The sequence below is a fragment of the Nycticebus coucang genome, chromosome 12, assembly GCF_027406575.1.
Source record: "Nycticebus coucang isolate mNycCou1 chromosome 12, mNycCou1.pri, whole genome shotgun sequence".
Taxonomy (NCBI): Eukaryota; Metazoa; Chordata; class Mammalia; order Primates; family Lorisidae; genus Nycticebus; species Nycticebus coucang.
The window spans coordinates 105,241,542-105,251,396 of record NC_069791.1 but is presented as its reverse complement, the minus strand read 5'-3'; positions in this window follow the sequence as shown (position 1 = coordinate 105,251,396).

Below are 9,855 nucleotides of genomic sequence, written 5' to 3'. Positions count from 1 at the left end.
TGTCTCTTTGCTTTGGTTATTGTCTCCTTAGCTGTACAGAAGCTGTTCAGTTTAATGAAGTCCCATTTGTTTATTTTTGTTGTTGTTGCACTTGCCATGGCAGTCTTCTTCATGAAGTCTTTCCCCAGGCCAATATCTTCCAGTGTTTTTCCTATGCTTTCTTTGAGGATTTTTATTGTTTCATGCCTTAAATTTAAGTCCTTTATCCATTTTGAATCAATTTTTGTGAGTGGGGAAAGGTGTGGGTCTAGTTTCAGTCTTTTACATGTAGACATCCGGTTCTCCCAACACCATTTATTGAATAGGGAGTCTTTCCCCCAAGGTATGTTCTTGTTTGGTTTATCGACGATTAGGTGGTTGTAAGATGTTAGTTTCATTTCTTGGTTTTCAATTCAATTCCAAGTGTCTATGTCTCTGTTTTTGTGCCAGTACCATGCTGTTTTGACCACTATGGCTTTGTAGTACAGACTAAAATCTGGTATGCTGATGCCCCCAGCTTTATTTTTATTACTAAGAACTGCCTTAGCTATACGGGGTTTTTTCCGGTTCCATACAAAACACAGAATCATTTTCTCCAAATCTTGAAAGTACGATGTTGGTATTTTGATAGGAATGGCATTGAATAGGTAGATTGCTTTGGGAAGTAAAGACATTTTAACAATGTTGATCCTTCCCACCCATGAGCATGGTATGTTCTTCCATTTATTAATATCCTCTGCTATTTCCTTTCTGAGGATTTCATAATTTTCTTTATAGAGGTCCTTCACCTCCTTCGTTAGGTTTATTCCTAGGTATTTCATTTTCTTTGAAACTATGGTGAAGGGAGTTGTGTCCTTAACTAGCTTCTCATCTTGACTGTTATTGGTGTATACAAAGGCTACTGACTTGTGGACATTGATTTTATATCCTGAAACATTACTGTATTTTTTGATGACTTCTAGGAGTCTTGTGGTTGAGTCTTTGGGGTTCTCTAAGTATAAGATCATGTCATCAGCAAAGAGGGAGAGTTTGACCTCTGCTCTCATTTGGATGCCCTTTATTTCCTTGTCTTGCCTAATTGTATTGGCAAGAACTTCCAGCACTATGTTGAATAGTAAAGGTGACAGAGGACAACCTTGTCTGGTTCCAGTTCTAAGAGGAAAAGCTTTCAGTTTTTCTCCATTCAGTAAAATATTAGCTGTGGGTTTGTCATAGATAGCTTCAATCAGTTTTAGAAATGTGCCACCTATGCCTATACTCTTCAGTGTTCTAATTAGAAAAGGATGCTGGATTTTATCAAATGCTTTTTCTGCATCTATTGAGAGGATCATGTGATCTTTATTTTTGCCTCTGTTAATATGGTGGATAACGTTTATGGACTTGTATATGTTAAACCAGCCTTGCATCCCTGGGATGAAGCCTACTTGGTCATGATGAATGACTTTTTTGATGATAAGCTGTAATCAATTGGCTAGGATTTTGTAGAGAATTTTTGCATCTATATTCATGAGTGAGATTGGTCTGAAATTCTCCTTTTTGTTTGAGTCTTTTCCTGGTTTTGGTATCAGGGTGATGTTTGCTTCATAGAATGTGTTGGGGAGGATTCCTTCTTCCTCAATTTTTTGGAATAATTTCTGCAGTACAGGAATAAGCTCTTCCTTGAAGGTTTGATAGAATTCTGGAGTGAAGCCATCTGGGCCAGGGCATTTTTTGGTTGGAAGATTTTTTATTGTTTCTTTGATCTCAGTGCTTGAAATTGTTCTGTTGAGGAGCTCTATTTCTTCCTGTGTAAGTCTAGGGAGAGGGTGTGTTTCCAAATATTGATCCATTTCCTTCACATTGTCAAATTTCTGGGCATAGAGTTTCTGGTAGTATTCAGAGATGATCTCTTGTATCTCTGTGGGATCAGTTGTTATTTCCCCTTTATCATTTCTGATTTAGGTTACTAGAGATTTTACTTTTTTATTTCTCATTAGTCTGGCCAATGGTTTATCTATTTTATTTATTTTTTCAAAAAACCAACTCCTTGTTTCATTAATTTTCTGAATGATTCTTTTGTTTTCAATTTCATTGATCTCTTATTTGATTTTGGATATTTCTTTTCTTCTACTGAGTTTAGGCTTAGATTGTTCTTCTTTTTCCAATTCAATAAGATGGCTTGTGAGATTGTTGATGCACTCTCTTTCCGTTTTTTGAATATAGGCATCTAAAGCGATGAATTTTCCTCTCAAAACTGCTTTTGCAGTATCCCATAGGTTTTGCAGCTTGTGTCTTCCTTGTTGTTATGCTCAAGGAAATTAATGATTTCCTGTTTTATTTCTTCCTGCACCCATCTGTTATTCAATAGAAGATTGTTTAATGTCCATGCCTTTGTGTGGGGTCGAGCATTTTTGTTAGAGTTGAGTTCCACCTTTCGTTCCTTTTGTTCTGAGAAGATAAAAGGTAAAATTTCAATTTTTTGATTCTTTTGATATTTGTTTTGTGTCCCAGGATATGATCATTTTTGGAGAATGTTGCATGGGATGATGAGAAGAATGTATATTCTTTATCTTTGGAATGGAGTGTTCTATATGCGTCTATCAAGCACAGTTGTTCTAGGGTCTCATTTAAATCTCTTATATCTTTGTTTAATTTCTGTTTAGAGGATCTGTCCAGCTCTGTAAGAGGAGTGTTAAATGCCCCTGTTATCATTGTATTATCAGGTATCATATTGCTCAGACTGAGTGTGGTCTGTTTCGAGAATCTGGGAGCATTTAAATTGGGTGCATAGATATTTAGAATTGAAACGTCTTCTTGTTGTATTTTTCTCTTGACCAAAATAAAGTGGCCATCTTTGTGTTTTTTGACTTTAGTTGTTTTAAATCCACAGGAATCTGAAAATAAGATTGCAACTCCTCTTTTCTTCTGAATTCCATTTGCCTGAAAAATTGTCTTCCAACCCTTGACTTGGAGCTTTAATTTGTCTTTTGAGGCCAGGTGTGTTTCTTGCAGACAGCAAATGGATGGCTTGTGTTTTTTAATCCAGTCAGCCAATCTATGTCTCTTCAGTGGGGAATTCAAGCCATTAACATTTATGGAGATAATTGATAAGTGTGGTAGTATTCTATTCGTCTTATTTTGTGAGAGTCCATTGCTTAGTTTTATCTTTTGCATCAGTGTGGAGGTTAGGTTCTGTCCTTTAATTTCTGAGTTCTTACTTTGCTGCTGATCCACTGTGGTGGTCAGTGTGCAGAACAGGTTGAAGTATTTTCTGTAGAGCTGGTCTTGTTGTGGCGAATTTCCTCAATGTTTGTATATCTGTAAATGATTTGATTTCTCCATCAATTTTAAGCTTAGCTTAGCAGGGTACAGAATTCTGGGCTGGAAATTGTTCTGTTTAAGTAGATTAAAGGTAGATGACCATTTTCTTCTTGCTTGGAAAGTTTCATTAGAGAAGTCTGCAGTCACTCTCATGGATTTGCCCCTGTAGGTCAACTGGCGCTTACTCCTGGTAGCTTGCAGAATCTTTTCTTTTGTCTTGACTTTGGACAGGTTCATCACAATGTGTCTTGGAGAAGCTTGGTTAGAGTTGAGGAAACCTGGGGTCCGACATCTCTCTGAAAGCAGTGTGTCAGAATCTTTGGTGATATTTGGGAAATTTTCTTTTATAATATTCTCTAGTATGGCTTCCATTCCTCTGGGGCATTCTTCTTCCCCTTCTGGAATTCCTATAACTCGTATGTTGGAACACTTCATAAAGTCTCATAATTCTGACAGTGAACATTCTGCTTTCTCTCTTTTCTTTTCTGCCTCTTTTACTATCTGAGTTATCTCAAGAACTTTGTCTTCTACGTCTGAAATTCTTTCTTCTGCATCGTCTAACCTGTTGCTGATACTTTCCATTGCATCTTTAAGTTCCCTAATTGACTGTTTCATTTCCTTCAGCTCTGCTATATCCTTTTTATATTCTTCATATTGTTCATCTCTTATTTGATTCTGTTTTTTTGATTTCATTTTGGTTATTTTCCACTTTATTAGCAGTTTCCTTGATTGTTTCCATCATTTCTTTCATTGTTTTTGTCATGTGTATTCTGAATTCCCTTTCCGTAATTCCTAACATTTCTTTACAGGTGGAATCCTCTGCCGTTGCTACCCCTGGTCCCTTGGCGAAGTTGTTCTGGAGTGGTTCTTCATGTTGCCTTGAGTTTTCTGCTGATTCTTCCTCATGAGTGATTTCTTTTACCTGTTTCCTTGCCCTAATTTTCCTTTCACTTCCTCTTGCTCTTTAAGTTCTCATGCCTGTGGACTAAGGGTTAGATGAGTCCTTTTGGTACAGGACCATAAGTGTGAGAAGGTTGAAGAGCAAGAAAGGGACGAAAGAAAGGAGGACCAAGTGAAAAGAAAAAAAAATAGAGAAAGGAGAGGGGATCGGGGAAGGAAATATTGACAAAAAGAAGAGAGGCACAGAAATAGGGATACAGAGCAATATAGGTGTACAGTAGGGTACTTTGATACAACCTTAAAAAAACCCCACCTTCTGGGGGTGCCCACTTGGGTGGTTCCCTCGAGGTCATCATCTCTTTGCTAACCTGATCAGACACAGTACCCCACCTCCACCAAGTAGAGAGGAAAGACAAAAATGTTATAAAGCAAACCAAAACAAGCAAACAGAAAACTTTACGGGATAAAATTGGGTGAAAAACCAAATAACAGCGGTATATACAGTAGCAAAGATGAAGTTCTAGTTATTAAAAAATGCAGCAATGGGAAATTATAATTAAACTAGAAAATTTGAGAAAGGAAAAAGATCTGTACGGAAAAGGTTGAAATTAGAAAACAAAACAACACAAACAACATCAAAATAAACAAAAAAACAACCAAAAAAAAAAAAAAACATAACCAAAAACAACGCAGTATGTATATGTTGTTGAATATTGTCTGGGCAACACGTGGTCTTCTGGGGTATGAGATGTTAATCACAGTTCTGATACGACTGGAGGCTGCTGATTTCTCAAACCCCAGCAGGTAGACACCCTAAATTTCTCTTTAGCCCACTTAAAAGGCACTTTCAACTTGTAAACTTGCTGAGCAGAAGCCTTCCCAGGAAAGTGCTTGTCGCTGGAATCACTGCTAAAGTGGCTATCCACTTACCCAGTGTGCCCAAACCCGTCTCACTCTGCCCCTGAAGGTTAGGGCTGCAAGGCAGCTCAGACCCCACCCTTAGGCTACTGGGTGCTGGGGTACCAGCTCCCACCCGATTCTAGCTCTGCAACTCTAAGGGCGGAGCTTGCCGGGGCAGATTGCTCTCAATGGCTCCCTGTGGCCCACAGCCAAACACTATTAGCTCCGTCTGGCTCAGTGGCTCAGACGGGCCCTAGACATTGGCCAAAGTTCTCCGCATTCCCACTCAGGCTCTTCCCAAGGCAGCTCAACTGAGTGCCAAGTCCAAAGACACCAAAACAGTTCACAGGTAAGGCCTTTCCGGTTTGCAGTCTCACTGCTACTGAACTTACAGTTGCGGGCGGGTTTAGACTGATTGAACACACGCGACCACTTGCTGGTTTTCCACTGTTTTAGTCCTCCTCTTGGGGTCCAGAAGTCTCTCGCTGACTCCCTGTATCCTCACAAGGGTGATGATAGGCAGATCCCAGCAGCCAGAGGTTCCTGGAGTCCTATCTCCCCGGACTCACCATGCCCAGATGCAAGGAAGCTGTTACTTTGCCTCCATCTTGCTCTCCGTTCAAACTACGTGGAAACTTATGGTCAGTTCTTGAAAACAGTCCAACCGCAGGAAGAGGTTTGATGTCACAAACGCAGAGCTGGCACTGAGTTCTAGAGGCTGAGAAGTCTGAGATCAAGGCTGCAGCAGACTCCGTGTCTGGCGAGGCCCCTTCTGCACAGATGATGTCGTGTCATCCTCATGTGGCAGGAGGGGTGAACGGGCTCTCTTGACGCTGCTTTCCCAAGGCTCTGCTCCTGTGTAGCGAGGCAGGGACACTTATTACCATTTTTTAAAAAAGAGATCATGTGTGCGTGTGCACTGGTGCATGCCTCTGTATGTGTGTGTTTGTGTGTTGATTTTGCTTTTTTTTTTTTTTGCTGCTTCCTCAGAGACAAAACATTGCATTGCTTGAATACACCTTTCTTTAATGACCCTGGAGACTGAGCATTTATTCACTTGGTGACTGCCCAGGGTATATTTCTAAAAATTGGTTCTTTGAATTCTTGATACCTACTTGATACTTGATACCCATTTATTTCTTGATACCTGTCTATTTTCTTATCAACTTGCATAAGTTATTCATGAAGATATCAACTTTTAACCTATTTGATTATTTATTTATTTGTTTTTGAGACAGGCACTCTGTTGCCCCAGTCTAGAGTGCCGTGGCATCAGACCTCCCAGCAACCTCAAACTCCTGGCCCCAGCCATCCTGTTGCCTCAGCCTCCTAAGCAGCTGGGTCTGCAGATGTGCTCCACCATGCCAAGCTAATTTTTTTATTTGTCTATTTTAGTAGAGACAAGATCTCCATCTTGCTCAGGCTGATCTCAAACTCCTGAGCTCAAGCAATCCATCCACCTTGGCCTCCCAGATATGAGCTACCATGCCCAGCCAAGGTATCAATTTTCATGCATTTAATTTTCCCCAAATTCACATCAACAAGCATTGACTTCATGCATTCATTCTGTTTCTTATTTACCAGAGTTTCATAGTTTTATGGAGTCCAACCAATTGACTTTCTCTTTGAATTTCTGACACTGCTCTTAAGCACTAACCATACCATTCCAGAGAAGTGTGGTCATTTTTACTTTATTTTAGCCTTTTATTTTGATGGGGGGGATTTCTGTTTTTTTTTTTTTTTTTAAGACTTCAAATCTTCTCAGTCCAAACTGTTCAAATGAAAAATAATACAAGTCACACATGTGAGCCACACATGTCATTTTAAATATTCTGCTGGCTAAATTTTTTTGAAAGTAAGAAAGATTGGCACAGCAGGGCAGATTGTGGTGCAGCGAAACCATTCTGTGTAAAGATACAGTGGTGGATACGGGTCATTCTCTTGTTGTCAAAAGCATAGAACATACAACACCAAACCAGCACCCTCACGTCAACTTTGAACTTTGGGTGATAATAGAGTGTCCTTATAGGTTCACTGACTGTCACAAAGGTGCCACCTGGCACTGGAGATCATTTGTGTGTGGGGATATTTGGGAACTCAGTACTTGCTGCTCAGTGTCACTTGGAGCCTCAAACTGTAAAAACATAAAGTTAATACACTTTAAAAAGTCAACATTATTTTTGAAAGTCAAGGAAACAGGTGAAATGAAATTTAATCATATTTTTATTCATCCCAATAGATTAAAAAACACCATTTCATGTGTCATCACTTCAATAAAGTCAACAAAATCCTTTCCCTGTTTGAGGACTAAGTCATCCCAGTTTGGTTTCTATTTTCCAACTTACAGGACATCTGCACTCTTGTTCGTGATGTTTTCAGTGGTGGACAGTCACAGGTGGCTCATGGCCACTGCACTGGTCATCTCAGCTCTAGAACTGGGTCGGACCCCGTGGGAGAAACAGTGGCCTATTTTGCTGCTCCCTTCAACTTCACCTCCCACCTGCTCCCCCCTTGCCAGAGCACAGCCAGCCAATTTGTGTTTTCTCACCTTTCCCAGTGTGAGCTCCACTTGGCTCTCATTTGTCAGCCACTGACACACCGTGGCTTCCCAAGCCCCCTGTCACTCCATCCCAGCCACCTCCCACATGGCCTTCCCACTGTGGAGCCTACTCAGGAGCTCAGCACCTGGGCCATCCCCTGTAGTTCTTGGCTCCGGGACAGCCTCAGTAATCATGAAAGTGTGAAACTCTACTTCTCACGGCCAATACTTGCTGAGCACATAAGGCAGCCTAACCCTAACCATATGCATAAGGCGGCATCACCTTATCTAGGCCTTCTGACCATGTGAGGGCTGGAATCATTTTGCACATAAGGGCTGACTCATGAATGCAAGCCGTGAACACTGACGGGGCCAGCCTGTGTTCATGGTTGTGGTTGGAGCTTTGGGGTCACTTAGGCAAAAGGCCTGGGGATATCCTAGAGTGTTGAGCCAGGTTTAAAAAGAGTTCCTCCAGTTTCCTCACAAGGGGATCCTGGTATGTTCCCTGAAACATGCCCACATATCGCTTATGCACCACCTCATCTCACCACCTCCCAACCTCTGGGAACCAGTCATTGCACTTGCAGGGAGGAGGCCCAGGTAGGGGCCACCTGCTGCTCCACTGTGGGACGAACAACCTCTGGCCTTCCCTGGAAAAGCAGGCAGAGGCTGCTGGGGGGCAGACTCATCACACAGTCTTGCATCCCACCCCTGTGAGCCTGTGCACAATGACCCTCTGAGTTGGGGAACTAAGCCTCCAGCAGCAGAAGGTGCTGGCTGGGGTGAGGGGTATCATGGGCTGGGAGGACTGGGCAGCTCCTCCCCCACCAGCAGCCTGGCCACCCAACCCAGTTGGGGTGCCCACTGTACCCACAGGAGCACCAAGTGAGGAGAGCACCTCTGTCCTGCCTGAGCAACCCGTCTCTGGGTGACTCTGGCATGAAATCAGCCTTCTGCCCCTGCCCCTTTCCTGCTAACCAGCCTGGCACTTGTTCCCCTCCTGTGGGGAGGGAGGGGATGGCTCTGCCATCAGACTACAAGGGCAGCCTTGGACAGACAGACCACCAGAGTTCATGCCCAGATTGTAACACCTGTTCGTTTAGTTTCTCTTTGCGTCTCTCAAAATCCAAAGGGCCTCCCTCCTTTAATTTTTGGACTAAAGCGAATTGGAAGGGAGTTTTGGAGATTTTTGAGACAGTGTTGCAGCCTAGACCTGGAGCCTCAAGGCCACGGGGAAAGGAGAGACTGTCCATGCCTTAGGTCTCTCAGAGCAATGTGGATGGCCAGGGATGGGAAACTGTCACAATTTGGTGGTGGCGTGCATGTGGCGTCAGGAGAGGGGGCTGAAAGGGGGTTAGTCCACAGCCTAGGTTCACACTTCCAGCCTGGGGAGGAATGAGGAGCCTGGAGGGAGGATGAGGTCCCAAAAGGAGACTCGTCCCCACATGGAGGGGCCTTCAGGTGAAAGACAGGGTTCCACAGGGGAAGGAAGGATCCCCAGTAAAGGAGAGAGGCCCCAGAAGATTGAGAAGTGTCCTTGGTGAAGGAGAAAGGGTCCCTTGGTGATCCCTCGCCCTCCCCACAGCTGGTGCCCTCAGGGAAGCCCCAGGCACTGTGCTCACAGGAGGAAGTTGCTACCTGCCCACTCCAGGCCAATGGTGACAGGAATGCTGTGAGCCAGAGAGCTTTCAAGAATAGAAAGACTTTATTCTTATCTGACCCATTATTTACAAATAATGAGTGCTTATTTTTTTTTAAATTGGGGGGGAAAGATAAAAGTGGCAAGAAGGGAAAGAGTTGAGTCAGGGTCTCCGAGGTCTAAACAACTCTGCCTAGGATGATTTCCTTCTCGATTCTTCCTGAGCTTAGTTTTGAAGACTTCTGGTCACAAGGCAGATTCTGCTTTCTTTTATTCTTTTCTTTTATTGATAATATTTACTTACAATATAAACAGTCCCGTTGCTGGTTTGGGATATATATACACTTATGGTGTGGGCATATATGCAGGGTCACAAATTCTCCCCGAAAAGATCATAAAGCAAACTGACCACTCTCTGGCATACCCTCATTTACATACATCTCATGCTTCTGAGTTTTTCATTTTAAAAATAAAAGAGAGGGCGGCGCCTGTGGTTCAGTGAGTAGGGTGCTGGCTCTATATACCAAGGGTGCCCAGTTTCAACTTGGCCCTGGTCAAACTGCAAAAACAAAAAAAATAGCTGGGCGTTGTGCCGGGC